This window comes from Cupressus sempervirens, chromosome 3 (assembly GCF_028749045.1).
Source record: "Cupressus sempervirens isolate cs-2001-9-10 chromosome 3, ASM2874904v1, whole genome shotgun sequence".
Classification (NCBI taxonomy): Eukaryota; Viridiplantae; Streptophyta; class Pinopsida; order Cupressales; family Cupressaceae; genus Cupressus; species Cupressus sempervirens.
The window spans coordinates 48,594,977-48,618,630 of NC_143120.1; the positions used below are offsets into that span (position 1 = coordinate 48,594,977).

At 32.9% G+C, this 23,654-nt stretch overlaps 1 pseudogene; it reads right to left on the reverse strand.

Annotated features, from left to right (window-relative positions):
• Window positions 1-529: 529 nt before the first annotated feature.
• The window catches only part of LOC149564731 (uncharacterized), a 44,964-nt pseudogene continuing 21,839 nt past the window's right edge, over window positions 530-23,654 (reverse strand).

The window sequence follows — 23,654 nt, forward strand, 5'->3', positions numbered from 1 at the left end:
GAACAATTATTTCAAGAGAATCGCATCACTGTTTTGGAGCTCCTTCCGCATCAAAAAATTGAGATATTTTTTCACCAACTCCTGCAAGACTTTTCATTTTCTTTATGCCTTACATTGTTGTAATTGTACCATCAGCCTCTAGACTTATGTCACTGAGGAGTGGGTTGAGATTCTTCTATGCAGGCCAAAGAATGAGAAGTCTTCTACAAATTTATTTCCATAGTTATACTACCCACTCTCTACCACTGTGTGACCATTCTTCTCATATTGTTGGTTCTCTCATAAGAAACACTTTGCAGAGTAGCAGCAGGTCCTCCTATGTGGGATTTCAGTGGCAACTTATTTGTGAAACAAATGGCCATTGCGTTTTCTTTTTCTTTCATCTGAAGAGAGGAAAATTTCAAGTAGAAGAAGATGAAGGAGTCATTCCAATATTTGGGACTTTATGAATGATTGTAGTCATGATCCAGAGGTAAACCTTAAGCTTTTTGCACACCTCATTCAATTCTGCACTAACTGCTACATTGGATCAAACATAATTTGAATCATTTAAAAATAGTTCATATTCTTTTCCTTTGAGCATTTTGCACACCTCATTCCAGTTCTGGACTTGGTCTGAAAGGGCCTGAGTATGAATTTTAACTTGTTGGCTATCTAATTTACTTGATGATACATTAAAAAACTCTTGCACTTCCAATGTTTTCTTTGGAATAATATAATACTATATGACATGTAATTTTGGAAAAGTTCAGAGCATCTTGAGACACTACTTCAAGACCTTTCAGGTTAGTAAGCAAGAATGTAACACTGATTACTGGCGTATATGTTGCTAACAAAGCTTCCTCTTGCTTTGAATGTACATGTGCTTTATGTGTGCTATTCACTTTCTTTGTGAACATTCATTCTTTGAGTAACTAATAGATCAATCCATATTATAAATACTTTCTAGCATTTGCAATAATGTCAAATCCTTTTTCTTTCTCTCTTTCACAAAAAATACTACTTCATTTGAACTAATATTTGGATGGCTATTCAATAATGTTTCAAACCACCCACTTCCAGATCTTTGCATGGATAAAGTTGCAAATAATTGCACTGGTGTACAAGCAGATTCCTCACTATTGTATGTTCTAGGTTGGGGATAGTGTATATATACATTTTCCTATGATACTGCAGGTGATATCTGGCAAGAGCCATTTATAATTTTCTCTTGAGAAGGAAGTACATATTTGATTTTAACATTTTTATTACTTTTCTTACTAAAAATAAAGAATATGTACATCCAAAGTAATGTTGTGAAAGCCAGTAATATCATTCTCCCTAGGAGGTGATTTCTTGGATGTTTTTCCCACTAGAAAATCCTTGTACCATGGGCAAGTACAACTAAATTAGCATCTACTTTTAGACCATTCTTCACTCATGGATTCCAATTCCTATCTGCTATCCTTTCATTATTTCAAAGTGGAATAGAGACTACCATGGTTTTGTATTTGCAACATCAGTTGCTTGCAACATATAGTATGATAAAAAAAACTATGATGTAATCCAATCATATAAGATAATTGGCAAATAGGCAGACACAAATGACATTAAAATAGGACTCTAAGTCCAAAGCGAAGTGATTTATTTTCCTCTTCTCACCCTTGCAAGCTCCACTTTCTCCACCTTTCTATTGCATAGATTTTACCAAAATCACAAAGTTCAACCTTCCTAGGCAAACTATTATATTCAATTTTTTTTTTAAAACAATCTCCCATCAATATTGTTCCCTACTATAGGAGAAAGATTACTGCCCTTGTATTCAATTGAGTAGGTTTTGATCAACAATGGCATTGGATTGTACTAGATATTAGATAAATATGGGAAACATTTACAAGAAATTTGCAGTATATCCATCAATTACTAAAATTTAAAATATGGTTTGCACTTGATTTTGCAACATGTGAAATTCATAGAAGATTTCATGCCTTTTTTTTAATGTCATAAAAAACATTTTTTTAATATATCATTAACATAGTAATGTATCCTAATCCACATATAGACAACTTCTAAATCTATTTTTGTGAATTTCGCTGTTTGCTGGAGGTTATTGTTTCTACAAAGATTTCTCTGATAAATGAATTAATGTAATGCTATAAATCCTAGAAATTGTGGAGGTGATTTCAATCTTTGGTTTCAGGTGAAAGGAAAGGCTATGCAAGGTTGGAGATCTTTTCCTCCAGCTGCTAAACAGATGGACACTCTAAACAATTTATTGTCAGTAGGTGATCTTGTGTTGCTTTACTTTGCCATCACAAATGAAATGTTTCAAATTATTAATGCTAAAACACTGCAACACATTAAGCCAGGTGATGCCATTTTGTTTCATGCAAGTACTTTCTCAATTTATTGCTTTCTTAATTTTGTCAGCCATTTGTTTCCATTAGACAATGTTGAGTTAGTGTCATGTTTTCATCATATTAAGTACCATTGTTTTTATGGCAAGGCTACTTCATCTCAATTTGGATTTTAGATTGTGATTTTATTTATATTAGTTATAAATGCTAATAGTGGAGTGTATGTTGGCTGCAGGGGCTTTTATTGTGAATAGCAGTAGCAGCCATTTGGTAGATGATTGTACATTAAAGAAACTTTTGATAGATGAAACTGTGGCAGGGTGTGCACTAGATGGTGCAGAGGGTCCACAATGGATGGAAGCTTGGGTATGTGATTTATGCAAGTCCTTAACTTTTCAGATTAATGCATTTGCTAAAGAAACAAATTCCTATATCTAAAGTTCAAATTCACCTTTCAGTTTGTTTCAGACAATTTAGGAATTCACTCATTTCAATCAGTATCAGAAAGTGAGTATAGTCTATGTAATCTTGTTTTGGAAATGTTATTGCCTTCCAAATGTTATCTATGTCAACATCTTTCTAGAAGTCTTATCCAGTGAGGTTGAGTGGCTACTTGAATTGGTATGGAAAATTCAAAACATTGATGATTGGCTTAGAGAGTGATCATATTTAACAACTTTACACACAAGTTTAAGGAGCTGCAAGTTGGACATTAGCATTAATATGTCTAAATTGTTGAAGATGGGCCCTGTGGTGTCTCAATAGCCTTTCGCATAGACTAGGGGATTAAATATTGAGCTATCCCATCCAATTGGAAATGAGTTTTTACCCCTTTTTCTTGTTGGTTTTTTAAGTGTTTAGGTGTGGTTCTTTCTTTGGAGCTTTAGCTATCTGCCAGATCTTTGATTCCCGTTAACTAGTGATTTTGATAATCGTTAAGCATGACTAGAGACTCATAGAGAGGTGGTTGTACTTAATATTTTGCCTGCCTTTTTCCATGGTAGGGTTCTTGCATCTCCTACATCTTGAACTGCTTCTACTACCTCTGTTATTGGCTCTGTTGGGTTTATAGGCAGCTCTCAAACTAGTGGAAGGGGTGCTAGGGTAGTGCTTTGGTGACTTAATAAGATTTTCCTCTACTCTTTATTTCTTTATGCATGCACAGTAACAAAATAACCAGTGAGATTGAGGTTGCACCAACTCAGTCTTTTAGCCAGTTAGCTGCATCACAGAAATTGATGCTTTGGTGATTTTTGTCCCTCTTAGCTTTTGTACTGAATAGAAATCATGAAATCCCTTTATGCACTATTCTCTCAATTTGAAGGGTAGTGGATTTGGTTGTTTTAATACTAGATAAAGTTTAGAGGGTAGTCATTCATCGTTTATATTGTCTACTAGTTTCCTCCAATTCTTTGGATAAATAGTTGAATACTTTATTTAGATATTGTTTTGGTCGTCAATACATATTATGTTAGAGTAGTGGTTTTATGTTTCCCAATGTTTGTCACGGTCCAGTTACCCTGATTATTATAGGAAAACTAATTTTCAAATTGTAAATTAATAAGAAAACATCATGAATATGTTGAGATTGAGAATGTGTTATTAATTTTTTTTTTTTGATTAATTATTATTATTATTTATTAAGTGAGGAGATTCAAATCTAAGACCTCTTGGATAAGATGCCCACAATTTACCATTGTGTTGTAGGCTCTTGCCTTTCATTTCGATTGAATTATAAGAGTACTAAATTTAATTCAATCTGCCCCAAGCTAATGTATAACTATAATTACAAGCTTAAAATGTATCAAATCTTTTCAAATTTCGTTGTAACTTTTTAAAAATGCTTTTGCTACTTTACATTATTCCTTTATTTTATGTCATTTCTCTAGTTCCTAAATTACAGTTGTTTCAATTTATTTTTGGAAGATTTTTGGTGATTTATTTTGGATTCTATTTTTCCTAATCCATCCATATTTTTGTTCTTTGTATTAGAGAAAATAGACTCTAATAATTTCTTAGTTGACAACTGGAAAAATGGATCCTTTCTCCAGTGTTGAAAATAATTACTTCGATGTATAAACAAGGGCCATCTACAAGTCAGCAACAATCCTCTTTCCCTTGGTGCTGAAATTAGGCACTCTCTTCTTTCTTTGCCCTATACCCAGGTCATCTTCAAAATCACAGGAATATACCCATTTCCCAAAATTTTAGTTTCATCATTCTCTGTTAGTTTATGATTTTTATTTATTTATTCATACTTTTAGATCTAAATCACATTCTTCACATAATGAAGTATGCAAGAGTAATATACATGATATGATATAATTTTCTCTTCTAGCTTCCTATAAAAGTTGGTCATTATTTCTATTAGAGTGAATGAAAATTGGATGCATGCCCCTTTCCAATGGACACTGCCATTTCTTGCAGCCATAGTTTTGAATATTTTCCAAATTTAATAAAAGTCTGAGGTATTTGTTTTTTTTTTTATTGATTCAGCATATTAATTTTCGGTGATGAGGCTCATAAGAGAACTTTATATTCTCAAATAGCTGGAGCACCTATAGTTAAAGATGCTATCTTCATACCTACCTCTTTCAAAAAATTTATAAACTTAGAAAAAATAGGTTTGTCCAACTAGTGTAAAATGTTCCAGTTTGTTTGACGTGGCTAGCATTAATAAAAATATGACATAAATGAACCTCGATTTATTGAGCATCATAGTTTCCTATTTTGAGACTTTTAAATAGTTGTTTTCTCAAATTATTTGAGTATCAAGAGTTGAAAATGCCATCATTTAGAACCTAACTATTTAAGGATCTGACTAACCTATGGTATATTTATTTGCCCAGTTAGATGGAATTTAAGATGTCTTGAGTTTCTTTTAAGCAACTAACATTTCTGCCACCCTTAGAATTTTGGAGTGAATTGGAATTCTTGAGCATAAGCAGTCCTCCATTCAAAATCTTGACACACTAGTAAATTAATTCTTCTTGAATCATCTTACATTTCTTGCTTCATACTATTGGAAAATCTCCACCAAGGCAATTAATAGATTCTAAATCTTCTAAATTATCTAAATGTAGTATTGTTAGGAGTGAAGTCTTTATATAAACCTTTTCATTAACTCACCATTGGTTCTTGGGTCAAAGTGGTCTAGATTAGGAATCTTGATGAAAATGAGACGCAAACATTCAAGGAATTATTTTTTGAAGTGAGTCATTCAAGACTTGAAATCTCCCTTTTCTTGAAGAACACTTAATTGGAAAATGTCACACATTTGTTTCATTTGATGTATTTCTACATGCTTGATAATTTAGAACTTTAAATATCAAGTATGGTAACGATTGTGACTTACTAGTTTTGCATTCTCTTCACTTTCTCTATGATCTATATTTTAGCTATATCTAGTTATTTCAAAGTTTTCCCATTTTTCCCATGCTTCAGAAATTCTTTGGTCTCAAACATTGCTGAACAATTAATCATAAAATTAATTTTTTTTGTTCAATGTGCATCAAGTACTTATGTTTTGGCTTACTATGTTAAAGACAAAGTTTGATAATTTCCATACAGTATCTACACTATCTTGAACATATATAATATCAGTTCTAGTATAGAACATACATGCTATTTATGTTATTTTGAACATGTTACTAATGACAATCAATCAAACATATTTCAAATTATATGCAATGCAACAAATCATTTTGATGATATGTTTCTAAGAATGTTCCAAATGCTCTTTCTACCATTATACTTGACTTTTATGTACATTACAATCATCATGATTCTAATGGTAACAAAAAAATTTATATGTGTTCCTCTCAATACATTACATATATAATAATGTTGCAACTAAAGCCTTGTTAGAATAAATGTTTTTCCTAAAGTTTTTTGTCCTCTTCATGTATTTTAATATTCCCTGCCTCACCCGTTTCATTCTTCCACTTGCAGAAAGCATCAAGTTCAAATGCAATTGCCTCAATTATGGGAATGACATGAATAATCAGGTACTCTATTGTAGAGATCCCTTATCTAATGTGATTTTTTTACATGATAATGTCTCCAAAACTCCTTACTCACAAACCTCCTTTGTATATCTCAATGATCTATAGAAAAATCATATTGCACCCACCACCCACCATCTAGAGACTATCAACATTCATCAATCTAATGCAATCACAAGCACATAAAGTACTATTTATTTGTCGATTAGTATTACATTATAGTTTGATTTACACACAAAAAAAAACTAGATTTGCACAAGGTTATTTCATATTCCATCTCACTATCACACCTAGACTTCTAGCTTGTCATATACTACAATTGTTGCTCTTTAAAATAATTTTGCATAAGAACTTATTCTTTCACTTGCAAGAGAATACAATGTTTAGAATTTGAAGCTATATGACTTTTACTATCTTGTTAGACTTGTTGAATTTAATGTCATTACACTTTCATGACACTTATGTAAGAAAAACAATATTGCATCAAACTGTTACAACAACAGCAACAACAACAAGGTATTTACATCCAACTTAATAAAGAAAATTGAAGCAACCTCAATGACCAAAAACTGTATTGAGCTTAGAACTGTGTTCTTTTGGTTAATTGAATTCATGGAAATTTGAAAATACAAAAACTTAAACTGCATTATGTTTAAACATATGTTTTTAATGAGCAGATCTAGCATGCTAATCTCACTCTTCTTTGTGCAGGACTCCAAGCTCTTCATCTAATTAAATAATTATTAACAAGACTGGATTCAAAGTTCTTACTGGGAGAATCTTGTTGTTTACACTAATGTAAAATAGTGTTGACAAAATAGCTAATTTAAACTTTTGCATCAAGTAATGAAGCATGCATCCTTTCTCAACAAGTTGTCTCAAGTATTTTGCAATTGTACTTATAATACTCTCATTTGGACCTATTCATGTAGATCATCTAGGAAAAAATGCTACAAAGTGCTAAATTTACTGGAATACAAAGGTTTGTTATAAAATAAATAAAATTAGTGTAACTAATAGCCACTTGTGATATGAGTATGACCCTCTCTTTTATCACACTTCAATGATTATTATTGGAAAATTACGTGGAGCTTACACTGCATCTACTTGAAATTACTATTGTTGAAGCTTCTTTTATCATTTGAAATGCAATTGCTTTTCATGTGGATTTTCAAAGATTTTATTTAACAAACTTATCACATGTTTCATGTTGTAAATATTGTAAATATTCTCATAACTATCTCATCTATGTCTATCTCAAATAAACTACTAATTACCCCACCACAATGAAAGGCAAAAACTATGGCACTTGCGCCACTTGTTAACAATATTTTCTTTCTTTATTATAATAATTTGAATAATAATATTTCATAGTGTATTATTATTTATTTGATTAACATGAATTTTTTGATTTTTTTTTTTTATTCGTAAGAGGTTGAAGCTAAGATTCATTATTATTATGTGATGTGATTAATTATTATTATTTATTAAGCTTGTGTAGAGTTGAACCCAAGACCTCTCCAATAAGAGGCTCACAATTTACTATTGTGTTGTAGGCTCAAGAGCCTTATTTTATTAACATGATTATTATAATGATCATGATTATAATATTTTCTTTAATTTATTGTTTAACTTTGTATTTAGGCTCTATTATCTTTCAAAGCTAGCTCTGAAAAGGGGACATTACATTATGGTTAAGGATATGAAATTTATGGTTATGATCAACCATCTCAAGATCCATCAATGTATGGTTCTAGTGCTTATCCTATAATTGGGGTTATCAACAAGTGAAGCATAGCCATTGCCTACTAAACTTTACTAGTCCATTATTTCCTTTTGTTATAGGTTTTTTCAAGAAATTTATCATAAACATATTATTTAGTTCTTTGTTACATTTACAAATTGAGCACCACTTTCTCTATTACTAGGAATAACTTAACTATAGAGCATTGATAAAAAAATTCTTTTCATATGCCTTATTTTAACAAATTCCCATTTTTATGTTGTTTGTAGATTAAGGTTCAATAAATGTCAACATCAGGTGTAATGAACACTTTTATCACCCACCTGAGCATAAGGAAGAGGAAATATTTGATCTTTTGGCACCTCCATATGTTAAAAAGTGAGTATTTCAATTGATTGTGTTTCATATTTTCTAATAGATGTGATTTTTTAATGGGGTTTGATGTTTTTATTTAATGAAAAGGTCTATTTTCTTGACATAAATTGCCTAATCATTTGTATCTTTTTTTCTAAGAAGTTAGCATAGGAAACAATACTTGTGTGTGACCAAAGTGCCCCAACTTATATTTTATAAGAGTCTATCACTATAATAGTTTAAATAAGTGTAACTGACATGAAATTTAATTTTAAAATGCTTGAACAAAAGAAGTTAAAATTGTTGAATTGTTATTGATAAGTATTTAGATTATTGTTTTTGATAATAACTAAAATTTGTGTTCTTTGAGAAGAATATATCATGTTACAGTGACCATGATCATGGTAGATCTAATGTTGGGAAGACAAATTTGTCAATTTTTTGCATAATTCTTTAAAGGGTACTAGCTCAATGGAAGAGCACCTACTTTATAAGTAGGAGGATGGTGGTTCAATTCCATCGTGCCCTAATATGACTAAATTAATGATTAAATAAACTACTAAATATACTACCAAATACACTAGCAAATAAATTACCATATATACTACTAAATATACTACCATATATACTATCCAAAAAACTACCAAATATACTACCAAATATACTACCAAATCAACTACCATATATACTACCCAAAAAATTACCAAATATACTACCAAAATTATGAAATAAACTACTTAGTAACAACAATAAATGACTAAATTAGTGACCTAATCAATGATTAAAATAGTTTAGTCATAAATTTGGTTGGGAGATAAATGTCTGGCAATAAACTACCATTGGTCATGTGATCAAAATTAGTCACATATCTACAATTTTTAGTAGTTTATTTAGTAATATATTCTTGTTTTTGTACTAGAGCAAAACTCACTCTCATTTTTTTTCCATACACACAACTTTCTCTGAAATCCATATTAACACATTTCAAACCTAGTAAAACTTTCTTTGAATGAAGTGGTTTCATACCTTTCTCACTCATGTGCCCAAGTCTATTGTGCCACAACGCTGTATCAGAATCTATAGTAGCTATTTGTTCTCCCTGCTCAACTACAACAAGTATTCCTAAACATTCATTTTTCTCAGAAAGAATCAAAGTAGAAGGAATAGTATGACCTGTACAAAGATATAAGATGCCTACTTTCACACCTTTTGCTACTACAAGGGAACCTTTTGAAACCTTCCAATTTTTATAATTATAAGTAACTACACAACCCTCATTACCGAGTTTCCCTACTAAAATTAAATTCTTACTCAGCCTTGGAATATGTCTTACCTCATGTAGTAGCCAATCATTCTCATTATGCAACTTAGTCTTAACTTTTCCCTTTCCAACAATCTAATAGCGTTCATTATCCCTCAAATAAACAAGCCCAAAATCCCCTTGGACATAATCAATGAAATAACCTTTATGACGTGTAGCATGAAATGAAGCACTAGAAACTAAAACCCATGAATCATCAACACTTTCTAAAGATAGAAGCAAAGCATCCTCTTCAAATTTGTTACATACCACAATTTCCTCCTTGTTCCCTTCTAGTTTATCTCCTTCATTGTTCTTTCGAGTCCAACAATCTTTATTCTTATGCCCTGGTTTCCCATAGTACCAACAATCTCTCAGTCCTTTGGATTGAGACCTCTTCCCCTTTGACTTTCCTCTTGATTTCCCATGATTTCTAGAATCATTTCCTCTCTTAGTTGTTCTACCTCTGCTTTGTGCATTCAAAGCACTTCTTGATGTAGATCCACCTGAGGTTTTCCTACGAGTTTCCTCACTCAAAATAACACTGATCACATAATAATATTGTAGGGTATTAGATCTAGAGATATAATTTCTCATAGCCATTACCAAGCCATTCCATCTTTCAGGCAAAGAACACAAAATCAAGAGATCCCTAATTTCTTCATCAAAATTAATACCTACAGAAGATAACTGACTAGTAGCAGTATTAAACTCATTTAAATAATCCACAACAGATCTACCTTCTTCCATTTTCATATTAAATAAATGTTTCATGAGAAATACCTTATTTGAAGCAGAGAGCTTTTTATACAATGTCGCTAGAGTTTTCATCAATTCTTCCATCGTCTTCACTTTTGTAATGTTAAATGTCATTGATGGTGCCAATCATAATTGAATGCTTCCAAGTGCCTTTCTATCTAAAATATCTCAGTCCTCATTTTTCATAGTTCCCTAATTCTAGGATTTTTCTTCCAACAACTTTCATAAATCCTTTTGATAAAGATAGTATTCCATTTGCATCTTCCATAATTGAAATTTCTACCCATTAAAGTCGTCAACCTTCAGCTTACCCTCATCTACCATTGCTCCCACTCAACTACGAGACTTTCCTATAGAGGATAATTGAAAAACAACCTTGCTCTGATACCACTTGTTAGGATCAACCTTATACAGAAATAACAATTATATGCAAATATAAACAATATCAGGAAATAATAAATCACATAGAAGAGAACACAAGACACCAAGATTTAACGTGGTTCACCCAAACCCTAGGCTATGTCCACAAAACAACAAGTTTAATATTATTATGATCTAGTGATTACAGCCTGATTATAATCTGTAATCCCTTACAACTCAATACCGCTACAAGAAGCAATTTTTGCATCACACCTTATGAAAAAGATACCTAATCCTAAGCCCTTTTATACAAGTATTTTTGCCTCTTTAAGGTTACAACATGTCGACCATACGTCAGCCACAATGTCGGCCATTTTCCAAAAAAAGTTTTGAACCCCAAAGAATTATGAAGTATGTGCAGTACTTCTCTGATCACAAACTAACATGTAGAAGTCTAACCACTTGGGAGTTAAGGATCTTGAAGATCTAAGCCTACAAACTGGGAAAGATCATTGAAAACCATAAAATTTATGTCCAACTTGCATATGAACAAGCCAAGGTTGCAAAGGATACATTAAGGTAATCCTTGAAGAGAAGGAAAGAGATGGAAATTCAAAAAAATGACACCCAATACAAAGAAGAAACTATTGAAGAACTATTTGATGAAGGAAATTCTAGTTAATTTGATGCAACAATAGCATATCTATTGAAGAGGAAAAACATTCTAAATGAAGGAGTCAAAGAATTGAAAAGAGAACATGAGATACAAGTAGTAAGGCTATGTGAAGTGACCAAATAAAAGAAAAAGGTTGAGGAAAATAAAGCAAAGGTTGAAGAAGACAAAACAATGGCTAATGAAGATAAAAGAAAAATGATTAAAAGACTTGATGAAAGGATAAATGAACTATAGAAGCTAACCCACAATCATTTTGACATGAACAATCAATTACTAAGTGCAAATCATGATATTGCAAGAAAAGAGCTAGAGATTGCAAATTTAAAATTTGAGGATGACAGATTGAAAAATGAGTTGAAAGATGAAAATAACTTTGTTGAGAGGTTGATCAAACCTAAAGAGGCTATGATATTTCTGAATGAATGGATGAATGCACTAAAACCTAAAGAAAACCTCATGTACATGTGTTCCTCATAATATTCAGTTATACTTTTAGTATTAAGTTTTTGTTTTTCTTATAAATTCTTCTAATTTAGTGAATGTACTTGCAAAGGGAAGAGTGCACTAGGCACATGGATTTCCAACATGGTCGAGCATCTACCAAATGTGTCATCACAATGCACCGTATGAGGTCTAATGTCATGTGACAATAAATAGATTTTATTGTCACACACTCCAAATATTTCAAATCCCCTAAAAAGATGCAACGAGTTAATGTTTTTTGTCAATATGTAATCAACCTACATGAGTCATCTCAAAACATCCATGACTTCCATAATTTGAGAATTGTACTTGCAAAGGAAAGACTATACTAGGCACATGGATTTCTAACATGACTGAGCATCTACGAAATGTGTTATCACAATACACCACATGAGGTCTAACGTCATGTGACAATAAATAGGTTTTATTATTATACACTCCAAATCATTCTAGTACTCTAAAAAGTTACAATGAGTTAATACTTGTTGTTAATATGTCACTTTGCAATCTCTAATGTCTTCCATAAAATCTTGTTCGTATTCGTGAATGTGTACACAAGCTAAAAACTAACAAAGGTGGTGCTCAAATTTTAAATGGAAATATTCCATATACATATGACTTAAGACAATTTTATTTCTCTTATTCATTTTCCATTTCACTATATGATTGCATTCAACTTGTGGTGACTGTAACATACATGTGGTTCTATTTTTTAACCACAATGATCTCTATTGAATTAGTATATGAACATAGTGAGCCGAACCAAAGAATTGTAGTGCATCTTCAACTACGCTTCCATTCATTCATTGGTATAATATTAGATGATGCCCTTAATGCACTTTTTGTATGGGTTATGAATTATGTGCTTCAAGGATTAGGGTCTATTTGGGTGACAAAGTCCTCTCTCCAAGCTCAAAGCATTTGTTATATTCTCTCTAGTTGGCATCCATCTTCCTTTCAAATGCCATGGACTTTCTTCAATCTAATATTGATCTTCTGGTTCATGTTAATCAATTCCTTAGAGATAGATTGTTGTCTGGAAACATGCTAACGAATACTATGGAGGGATATTGGCTATGGTCTAGCTCAAATCCGATTGGTGGAGTCATTCCCATTGACAAGTTGGGGAAGGGCTTTCCATATGATTCGTTGTATGCCACTGTCAAATGTACCTTGGATATATTAGACTTTAGGTTTCTAAATAGGGTTATTTGCAAATATGGAGATGAATTGGAGTGGTCCATGATTAAAGTTATAAAATCAAAAGTCAGTTCTTTGATCTCACTCATGGAACATAGCCATGACATTGTTGGTGCTCCTCTTTTGTTTAATTTTTTTTCTTCTAATTGAGACCCTACATAGAGTAATTATTGTATTGCTTGGAAAAAGGAATAGAAATTTAAATTTTATTAGTATTATAGTAATGCATATGATTGATATCTTAGATAGTCTCCCATTTGGTGTGATTGGGTATGTTTTCTAATGGTGTTAAGATGTTGATTTCCTTCTAGTATCGTATGGTAGTTACTCAGTCTTATATGATTGATTTTGGTAACAATTTTTTTATGGATGTGTTTCCTGATTGGTGAGTTATTTTACCTTCTTGATAAATTATTCTGGATGTATTGTGTGGTATTTCTTTTTTCTTTTAGTAGTCACCAAAATATTTCATTCTATCTATTTGTGGCATCCGTTACATTTTATTTATTATTGAAATGAGCTCATTTTTAAGATTTACTATTGGAATTATTTTTTATTTTCTATTTATTGGTGATTATTCTAAATGTTTGACATTATTGGTTATTCTAGATTATTCTATTCCACTTTTTGATTAATTATAATTATGTTAATGATAATTTCTTCTTAATCAAATAATGATTAAAAAAAATTGACATGAAAAGCAGTGTAAGTGGTCAATGGTGTATTTCAGATTAGCAATAATTGGCTTAAATTTATTAATTTTTATTAAAAATATTCCTTTTATTAATGTTAGTAGTTGCAATGTAAAATTATCAGTAGATGTAAATCATGTTAGATAAGATATTAGTTGCATGAAGTTTATGTAAATTATTTATTTAAAATGGATGTTAAAATTTGATAGACCTACTTTTGTGTATTTTATTCACAATATATATGATATTTTTGTTAATGACATTGCATACTTTGTGTTGTATTAGTTGAGCTTGGATGTTTCATTGAATTCTAGTTTGTATCCTTGTAATGATTTTGGTTGCTTCCTTGCTTATGTTTTTGAGATGTAGAGTGTATTCCTTCTTGGCATTGTCTCTTTGGATGGTTGGGTGTGACTTAGTCCACCTATCAATTTTAACCATAGTTATGGGCATGTATGACCATGCTTTTCTTTTAAGGTTTCCTAGTTGGAAATAACTACAAAGGTGCCTTAAGAACCATTAGTGGAGTTATTGATTGCCACTGAGCATTCTTTGGGCCAATATTGTAGGTGGGTTCCCTAAACTTCTATAGGTTGGCATAGTGTCAGGGTAGAGAGATTCTCCCTTGATTTTTCCTTTCAAATTTCCAATTGAGATATAATAAGAAAATTATAGTAAATACATGATTTACTTTGGGAAACTTCTTATTTGGAAAAAACTTGTCTCCAAATTACGTTGAAGTACACTCATACAAAATTTTATATAAACACTAAAACCTAAAGAAAACCAATAGGAACCACTTCTACAATGAGGTTCATACTCTATACCTAGTTACACTTTAGATAGTGTTTTGTGATTAGAGGGCTAATATTGACTTGATTAGGTGAATTCTTGGGACTTGAATATGGAAAGAATTCAAATTAATGGTATTTGGAGATCAATGAGATAAACTTAAGACCCACCCCACCCCCACCCCCCTCCTCTTTTGCATTCACACATAGGGACATGGTTGGCAAAAATCCTTGACTCTACTAGAGAAAATATATTAACAATGTTATGGAGTGGTTTCATATGATTGATTACAAGTGATAGGTAGTTCTAGTGTTACATGGAATGAAGTTGTCAGTCAATGACAATCCAAAATCTCCTGATGAGATTGAAGACATGAAGTGGGTACCTCATGCAAGTGTTGCTGGAAGCCTCATGTATATATTGGTCAATACGAGACTAGAAATTACACAAGAAGTGGGAGAATTTAGTTGGTTTATGGAAAATTTGGGCAAGTCACATTGTGATGCTATGAAAAGAGTTTTGTGATATTTGGAGGGTACATCACAATAAGCATTATGTTATCAAGGTAATTCAGTGGGATCTAATAGATTGGTTAGCATTCAAGTTTATGTCAATGTAGATTGGGCTAGGGACATTGACAAGAGAAGATCCACCAATGTATATGTATTCATGACAAATGGTGGTGTTATTAGTTGGATGAGCAAACGACAAAGTGTAATTGCATTTTCAACAACTAAGGCAGAGTACATGGCATCTACATGTGCATGTTAGGAAGCAGTTTGGTTTAAGCATTTATGTTTGGATGTTGGTTGTGATGCAAGAAGAATTACAATTCTTTGTGACAATCAGAGTGCAATATGTTTGGTGAAGAATCCTACTTTCCAAGCCAGAACAAAGAATATTGACACGTGTGCAATACCACTTTGTATGTGACATGGTTGAAGATGGAAAGGTAAAACTTGAAAAGGTTGATACTCAGGAGAGTGTTGCTGATGCATTGACAAAGCCAGTGAAGAAAACTAAGTTCAAATGGTGCACAAGTTCCATGGGGCTTAATACCCCTAAATCTTGTTATTCATATTGAGTGATTTTGTACTTTTTCAAATGAGAGATTGTTAAGATGACAAAGTTCACCGTATGGTGGAGGTGAGTCACTGTACAGTGGCACAATGTTGTTTTTTGTGTATAGTGGAAGTGAGATGTACAACATAATAATGTGAGGTTTGTGTACGGTGAAAGTGGTATGGCGAGGTGAGTGCCAGATGGAGTATGAAGGTATGGCTAGTTGTGTAGGTGATTGACGGCTGACAAACCGTTTTGCCTATAACCGTTTCTGTACCGAGTTTTGAAATGAATTGCAATATGTTTTAATAGCTACAAGAATTCATTAAAAGTTTAAAGGATGAAAACCAAGTTGATCGTGAGGGAAATGTGAGCCTATAAAAAATTAAAGTTTCATATGTAATTTGTTACTATAATACAAAGTTGCATGGATTTTTATGGTGGTGGGTTTTTTTCCTAGAAGGGTTTCCCGCGTTAAACTTTGTTTTCTTTGTGTCTTGTGTCTAATATGTTTGATAATTTATTTGCTTTCTCATCTTTGTTTCAATTTTTTTGTTTCTTATTTCCTTGTAATTTGGCATTCAGAGAGCATTTTCACATTGTTGCTTCCCTAACAAATTATGACTATATCTGCAAGTACAAGCACTTGTTAAATGTTGAAATTTTTTGCAATAGTCTTTTTATTTATCTTTCAATAAAAAGCGATGTTGATTCACACCTATAATATGACATATATTATTTTATTATGCATTTGTATCTAAGATTTTAAAAAAAAAATCTACTTCCAAATTATGTATAAATCATAAGGAAAATTCATGCACATTCTTATCTATGAAATCTTTTTTTTTTTTGTAGCCTTCAAGAGTTATCCATATTAATTTTGGCTCTTTATAGTTTGTTAGAGCAAGCATGCATGTAGCAATTTATTGCTCATTTAAAATTGTTTTATCTTTTATTCAGACTTGGAAGAATATTTTTAGAACGGTAAATTGTGAGCCTCTTACTTGTGAGGTCTTGGGTTCAAATCTACTCAAGGTTAATAAATAATAATAATTAATCACAACACATAATAATTCTAATGAATCTTGGCTTCGGCCTCTTACTGATAAAAAAAAAAAAAGTATTTTCACAAAAAAGGGGCCTTAGGACAATGTACAGTTGAACATTAAAAAAATTTAATAATTTTTTTTTAAAGATCATCACCTTAGTTTTGTGTTTTAAATGTAATAATATTTGTAAATTATACATCATATACCTATCTAATTATTTAACAACCTTCTAGATGGTAATGTTATATATTTTTAATTATAACCTAATTTATATTCGATTTGACTATTTCTAACCATTACCATAAAAAAAAATCATAGATCTAATAAATTTACCAAAATAAGCTATCACCGAGGATTGAAATTTGTTTCATATTTTTTTCAATATTCTTCCAATTAAACATCAATATCTATCTTTTCAATTATTTTTTGAATTAAGAGAACATCTAGTTTTTCAATAATTTTCTAAATAAAGTAGGAAAACATATTACAATATGCTTCAACATTTATGTTTAGGAGAATATTACAAAAATGAGATATGCATATAAAAGTGGCAAGAAGTGACTTGATGTGTTTAGGAGGAATTAATTAATCATAAACCAAATCCTAATCTTGTCCATTAAAAAAAATCCTAATCTTAACCATCATTTGTAAGGCTTATCATAAACCATATGTTAGTGTAAATAATTAATTATTATTACACTTTACTTAAGTTTACTTAGGATAATGCATTTTTATATTAGTTTTCATGTAGACAGTTAGGAATATGCATAGTCATATGAGTTGTCTTGTTGACAACACAAGAGTTACCAACTTATTAGAGCACATGGTGTGTACAACATCTCTTTAGAGGATACACCTATGTAAAATTATCCTCTCATCATCGCACAAACTCCTATGCTCAATGGAGGATAATCCACTCTTGGTGGACATGTGCTTAGTTGTGATGTTTATCTCTTTGTTGACTCCTAGTCATATTAGTTGCCTTTATATACAAGGCACTTTGAAGATGTATTCATCCAATCACCTGACATCCATTCTCATTTGATCATATCTTGTCTTTCTTGTGCTATCTCTTGAGCTTCTAGATCTTAGCATTTCCTTCTTGCCTTAGGCAAATTCTTACATGGTATCAGAGCCATGGGAGCTTCATTCCATAGCCATTAGAGAGGATTTTTTTTTGGCAGGTCAAGATTGGAGCTTGCTGGTGCAAATCAGATGTTGGTATCACATTCAGAAGGTCAAAAAATGCCCAAATCGACTTTTGTTTCATCAAAATTAGACATTTGACGTGAAATCTAGAGTCATTTGATTTTTGAAAGGGCAACGGTGGTGATTTAGGAAAAATAATTATAGAGGTGATTTTCAAACAATGACATCTCTCTCATACGGACTCCTTTTTTCAAGCAATTTTTTTTTGTTTTGGGGTAGAATTTCGTGATCTACACATTGGTGCAAGTTGTTTGAGATCTATGTTCTTGATTTTTTTGAAAAATTGCCAATCTTGATTTTTACAACTTCAGAGGCTTTGTTTGGGCCCATATGGACACATATTCAGGTGCTATTTTTTTTTAAATTGTATTTTTTTGTCTACTTTCTAGATTTGGTATCAGTTTGGAGTAAGGTTAAGTAGACATAGTACTTTCAGCATTTGGTCATTTTTTGGCCTATTTTGGCACTTATAATTAAGTAGATCCTTGAGAGGTCTTGTGTCTTATATTGTTGAGTCTGATATAGTTTCATATGTGCTATTGTAAAATCAGAAGTTCACTTAAGGCGTAAATTGGCAAGTGGCTATTGTAATCGCACTAAGTATAAAGTGTCTAAAGCATTCATTTTCTGGGGGGGGGGGGGGGGGGTCTTTGATTGACTGAAAGGGGGGGGAGGGTGTCTCTTGGTGTTGTGTTCCTTTCTTCTTGTTGTTATCTTTCTTTCCTTGCATTATGGGAAATATTAAGGTTCCAAAATTAACACCACATAATTATGCCACATGGTCAGTTAAAAATGGTGTGAATTAATGAATGAAGAAGCTTCTAAATATGTAGATGGATCTCTTCCTTAACTCAAAGTGATATCCGTGCTTGGGAATTGACAGATAGAAAAGCCCTAGGAATCTTTAGGTTAGGGGTTGATGATAGGATCCTTTATTAGATCATTAAATATGATACATCCAAGGAAACTTGGGATGCTCTTAAAAAGCTATATGGGAAAGTGATTGAGGAGGATGTCTACAAGATTGAAGATGAACTTATCTCCCTTGATCCTAAGAAATTTGATTCCATCTAGGATTTTATCATTAAGGTGCATGAGTTGAGAACAAAACTTAATGATTGTAGTAGTCCCATTAAGGATGACAAGTTGATTTATCTAATTCAGAATAAGCTGCCATTAGACTACTCCACATCTGTCTCTACTTTCAACACCTCAAAGGCAATCTTAGGGGCTTCTTATCAAAAACTCACTTTTGATGAATATGCCTAGTTGTTAGAAAATGAACAAGCTAAGTTGATAACAATGGGGATTCTCAAGTCTTCAAAGTCTAAGGCATTGGTGGCTAACAATGAGAGCTCCAAAATCCAACTGGTGAAAGTTCAAACAAAGGCAAGGGTAAAAAGAAGAAGAGGAAAGATAACAAATAAGGGGACACATAAAAGTCACCACCTAGATCAACTCAACAACAAGGCAAGTCTTCTCCTAATACCAACAGAAAAGGGGGCAATAATCAGGAAAAGAAGAAGTGTGCCTATTGTAAAAGAATTGGTCATGATGAACATGAGTTTTATAACAAGCAGATTGATGAATTAAAAAAAATCATGAAGAAGCACAATGTTCCATTGCCTAATGCTTATAAGGAAAACCTGGGTCTTCATCTTCAGATTCCAAGAGCAAATGGCAAGCTTTACTCACACACACTGTTAGTTAGGAGGAATGGGTTATTGACTCAGGTGCCACACATCACATGGGGGCTTCAAAGAGAGATTTTTCTTGGGTTATTGACTTAGGTGGCACACATCACATGGGGGCTTCAAAGAGATTTTTCTTCAATGACACCTTCAGAGGTACCTCACATCTTTGTAGGGGATGATACTAAAGTAAAAGTTGAAGGAGCAGGTGAAGTTGAGATGGAAAGTGGAGCATTCAAGGATGTTACCTATGTTCCTAATCTTGCCTCCAACCTTATTTCAGTCTACCAAATCACTCACTATTGAGGTGGAAACAAGGTTGAATTTCTTCCAGATTCAATTGTTGTGAAAAGCATCAAAGATGATTCTATGGTTGCAATAGGTGAAGCTAAAAATAATTCAAGGCTTTACACTTTCTCTTCCTTTGTGCCTAAATATAATGCATAAGCTTTGTTAATTCATTCAAATACAAAAATAAAACTATGACATGAGAGGTTTGGACATCTCAACTACAAGCATCTTCAATAGCTTAGCAACAAGAACATGGTTCATGGTCTACCTCAAGTCTAGTTCTCAGATAGTGTTTGTCTAGGTTGCACACGTGGGAAGCATCCCATCATTTGGAAAGTCTTGCCATGCACTCACCTTCATTGATGACTATTCTTGTTATACTTGGGTATTCTTCATGGCTCATAAGAGTGAAGTGTTTGAATGATTTCTCACCTTCAAGGCTCAAGTAGAAAAGCAGTCAGAAAAAGCCATCAAGGTTCTTCAAACAAATAATAGAAGGGAGTATGTGAACTCAAGACATAGATTTTTGCACTCAAGAGGGAATTGACCTTTAGGATTTAGTACCATACACTCCACAACAGAATGGTGTTATAGAAAGGAAGAATAGAACCCTCAAGGAGATGACCACTTGCATGCTACTACATAAGTCTCTTAATCAAGTTTTTTGGGCTAAAGTAATGAATTGTGCAAACTACATCCAAAATAGTAGTCCTCATAAAGCTTTGGATGGTTTAACTCCTTTTGAAGCTTAGAATGGAAGGAAACCTACTGTAAAGAATTCTAGAGTCTTTGGTTGTCTGGCATGGGCACAAATACCTTCACAAAAATGAAAGGCATTGGAACCTCAAAGTAAACCTTATATCTTTGTTGGTTATGCAGACTCTCGTAAAGCCTACAAATTGATGGATCCAAAGACTCGTGAAATTTTCTATGAGAGGAGTGTACAATTTGAAGAAAGTTGTCCAAGCTTTACTTCTTTGACTCCTCCTTCTTCCTCCTTTATTGAAGAGAGTGACAGTGATGATAGTGAATTGGAAGATGTTTGTCCATGACCCAAATAGAGGTAACAAATAGATGAGTTTGAGGAAATCCCTTCTAATTCTACATCTTCTTCCACTAGACCAAAATGGGCTCAGTAGACAGTGGATGCAGCAGGACCATTGGTAGGGAATTGTTTAGATACTAGGAGGACATGATCACAATACAACTCACTCTCGCATGCTTATACTATAGTTGCTTCTGATCCTCAAACATTCAAAGAAGCTTCAAGAATTCTAAAATGGGATAAAACAATGGAGAAAGAATACAATTCTCTTATGAGAAACAACACATGGGATTTAGTCTCTCTTCCTAAGGGAAGAAAATTGGTTTGGTGTAAGTGGATCTATCGAACCAAGTTTGCAGCAGATGGAAGTATCGATAAGTATAAGGCAATACTTGTTGCAAAAGGTTTCTCTTAGGTACCTGGTATTGACTACACTGAGACCTTTGCCCCAGTTGCAAAAATGAACTCCATTCATTTGACACTAGCTCTAGCTGCAACTCAGAGATGGGTTGTTCATTAGATGGATGTGAAGAGTGCATTCTTGAATGGTGATCTTTATGAGGAGATTTATATGGACCAGCCACAATGTTTCATTCAAGATTCTACTTTGGTTTGCAAGTTGAAAAAGTCTATCCATGGACTAAAAAAAGCTCAAAGAGCTTAGTATGCCAAGATGGATTCTTTCCTTCTCTCAATAGGGTTCACTAGATGTCATTCAGATTTGAATTTATACATTCTTCATTGGGATGATTCTCACCTACTACTTGTTGTTAACCTCATAATGGTTTTTGACACTTGAGTGCCAACACACTTAATCACATTCCACATTGGAGCCAAGTACACCATGCATGTCGAGCCACAACATGAGCCGAGTCAAGAAGGTATTTAAGTGCCGAGTGATCTTCAGGTGCCGAGCAACTTTTAGATGCCGAGTGAAGATCAAGTGCCGAGTAAAGTTTAGGTGCCGAGCAACTTTCAGATGCCGAGTAAAGTTTAGGTGCCGAGTGAAGAACAGATGCCGAGTGTTAACAGGTGTTGAGTAACATAAGGTGTCGAGTGATACAATTTTGTTTAGGTGTTGAGCTATCCAGGAAACAACATGTGCCGAGTATCAGCAATACTTCAGGAGCCAAGTAACTCAGAATATCAGCATAAGAGTTTGTACTTGCACAAATTATAATGTAAACCATTTTTATAGTCGACATAAGGTAAATCTCGAAAGATTTAATGATGAGATTGAATCTTTTATTTTTTCTATGCAATCTACATGCAGCCAATAAGAAAAATGATGAAGGCATGCAACCAATAGAAGAAGTGCAAATAATAAGCGAAAAATGAAGATTGAATATGGATCGTAGATCCATACCTAACCCTAAATCCTCAAATGTCTTTATAATGAAGATAAAATTTCATTGTAAAATATATGAGTGGACATACAGGGGTGCACAAGAAAAATCTATTTTCAAAAGCGAGGGTTATCTGATCACAAAGGGTCAAGATAAGAGAAAGCGGAAAAGGTGCCTGCATTTAGCAATCAAGGATTGTAATCTATCAGGTTCATTATACCTAATACTTTCTAGCAATTGTATTAGAATGAAAATCCTATGGTGATAGGTTAGCTTAACAGCTACTTTGTAGATCCTTTAATTAGGTGATTAAATCCTTTAATAGGGTGACACTTCATGTAAGTGTTTGTAAAGCCTCTAACCAGGTCACTATTAATACAGTGTAAAGCCTTTAACAAGGCAGGCCTTTAACAGGGCAGACCATCAGAAGTGGTTGAACAATATTGCTGCAGTAATTTTTGTGGGTATCATCCCCACCCTAGTTTTACCTTCTTATTCCTAGAGGGTTTCTACGTTATCAAATTCTGGTGTTATGAGTTGTTGATGCATGTGTTTAATTTCATGTTTACTAGATGTATTTACATGCATGCAATTTAATTTCACCCAAAAGTTTTAATGGATAAAGTGGGATACTTCTAATTCACCCCCCCTCTCATAAGCACTCTTTCCATATTTGAATATTCCAACAATTGGTATCAGAGCATCCAGATTCTCACAAGGAAAAGCCTAACAGCTTGGAGGAAAAGATCTAAAGATGGAAGCTTTCAAACTTGGAAAGATCATTGAAAACCAGGTGATAGATGTACAACTTGCTCTGCATAGTTTGGAGGAATTTAGAAACAAGTTGAGAAACTCATTAAAAAAAAGGAAGGATCTATCCATAGCTGAAAATGATATACACTACAAGGAGATTGATACCACCAACATATTTTCCAATGGAGATACTAAAGAGTTTGATGCAGCAATAGCAGAACTGATGGAGAAAAATAAAGTTCAAGCAGATGAGATAAGATCTCTCAAGATGGAACATGAATCACAGGCCATAATGATATGTGAAATTACGGAACACAAGAAAAGAGCAGTTGATGATAAAGTTATGATGGAAAATGACAAAAGAAATCTTGCAAACGGACTTGAAGAAAAATGTACTGAATTGACAAGGATCTCAAACATGCAAATGGATACACTTGCCCAAATGATGAACCTTCATCATGAACTCAATGTAAAAGATATTGAGATCTCTACTTTGAAGATGCAGAAT